Genomic DNA, 1,896 nt, shown 5'->3' on the forward strand with positions numbered 1-1,896 from the left:
ATATAACACTGTTCTGCGCTAGCCTAATTAAGCAGTGTAAGACTAAAGGGAAAGCAGCTAGTCATCACCACCCACCGCCAACTCTTGGGCTACTCTTTTACCAACAAAAAGTGGGATTGACCGTCACATTATAACACCCCCACGGCTGAAAGGGCAAGCATGTTTCGTGTGACGGGGATTCGAACCCGCAACCCTCAGATTGTGAGTCGATTGCCCTAACCACCTGGCCATGCCGGGCCCAAGAGCGGAGATATTCTATTGTGTAGCTTTGCACTAACAATAAATAAACAAATCCTCTTTTATTTCGGCAGCTTGATCGTATATCATTCCGATTAGTCGCGCACATTTTCAAAAAAGTTACGCTTATCTAAAATAATAGGAATAATAATTTTCGCAATGAATAATACACAAAATTTTCGGAACGTGCGAAAAACAGACATTTTTTACGTTTCGTTCTCTTGTTGCATCGCCTCGTAAAAAAATTTCGTCAAATTGCCTTTAAGTTAAATTAAAATGTTTGTAATAAACTATTTTTATTTAAATGCCACAGCGTATATTATATGTTTTTAATACAAACAGTTTCTGAGCCTATGATTTAGATTCTTCGTGATGGTTGTCTTATAGCAAAAACATAATTTTTTTTTCAAGATACAGATAACTAAACAAAATGCCGCGGAGTAGTTATTAGCCTAAAAAGTTCTGTCCTGCTGTCGCAGCAATTCGAGTTCGATTTAATTCAATTTCCATTCAACTTATTAGATTACTAATTATATAAGATTTCACTTAAGCAAAGTAGCTAATATTTTCAATTATATTTTGTTCATTTCTGTCATACTCCGCTAAATACAATTATACAATGCATAATTCCTGGAGTAAATATGTTCATATGAATTCGGGCGATCGGTGTTCCAATCCGTACGATACTATTTTTTGGTTTTGTTTGAAGTTAAGCACAAAGTTACGCAATGGGCTATCTGTGCTCTGCCCACCACGGGTATCGAAACCCGGTTTCTAGCGTTGTAACTCAACAGACATACCGCTGTGCCACTGGGGGGTGGGGGACGTCCGATACTAAAAATATTCATGCGTTTTAAGCTGTAGGTGTGTTATAAGAGTGACAGTTAAGCCCTTATTGTACATGGTTAGTGGTAGGATACTGCTGACTGGTTACAGACGGTGGTGGATAACCTTTATAAATTCGGGATACTGTCAGTTTTCATTACTTTCTTTTGCATCGACCTCTGGAGGCAAAATTTAGGTTAATATATGAACAACTTATGTATATCATGTTTAAATCCAAAACTAACATTTTACTCTCAAATAACAAGATTTTTCCAAACACATAATTTGTGCTCCTGGCGGCAGTTTGAAAACATTTGTTCAAATACTACTTCTGATCTTTTGCGTTTGAAACAAATTTAGCAAATTGCTGTTTAGTAACACGAGGGATGGATTTTATTTTCGGAGAGGGGATTATTCCTACATTTTCAACTTTTACGCGTCCCTCAACAGAGAGGTCATATTCTAAAGAGTCGAAAAGTAAAGGCGCCTTTTAGGTTTTTAAATATTTTTCTGCAGGACGGAGGACAATTTATGACATAAGAAAAAAAGATGTTTGTTTTCTTTGATTTTGCACAATACTAAACGAGAGATATCTACGTTAGCTAGCCCCAATTTTGAACTGATAGACTAGAGAGAAGACAACTAGTCAATACCACCCATTGCCAACTCTTGGGCTTCTCTTATCTGACAGAATAGTGCGATTTGACCGTCATTCTTATAACGCACCTGAAAAGCAAGATTTGAATTATATATATCTATATATATATATATATATATGGTAACGGGACGTGAACCACGGACCCTCGACTCTACAGTCTAGCATACTATCCACTG

At 37.0% G+C, this 1,896-nt stretch overlaps 1 protein-coding gene across 6 annotated transcripts in view; it reads left to right on the plus strand.

Moving 5' to 3' along the window:
• LOC106464373 (CAP-Gly domain-containing linker protein 1-like) overlaps positions 1-1,896 on the plus strand; it is a 91,921-nt gene that overhangs the window by 834 nt on the left and 89,191 nt on the right. The window lies entirely within an intron of this gene.

This window comes from Limulus polyphemus, unplaced genomic scaffold, assembly GCF_000517525.1.
Source record: "Limulus polyphemus unplaced genomic scaffold, Limulus_polyphemus-2.1.2 Scaffold1632, whole genome shotgun sequence".
In the NCBI taxonomy this organism is placed as follows: domain Eukaryota; kingdom Metazoa; phylum Arthropoda; class Merostomata; order Xiphosura; family Limulidae; genus Limulus; species Limulus polyphemus.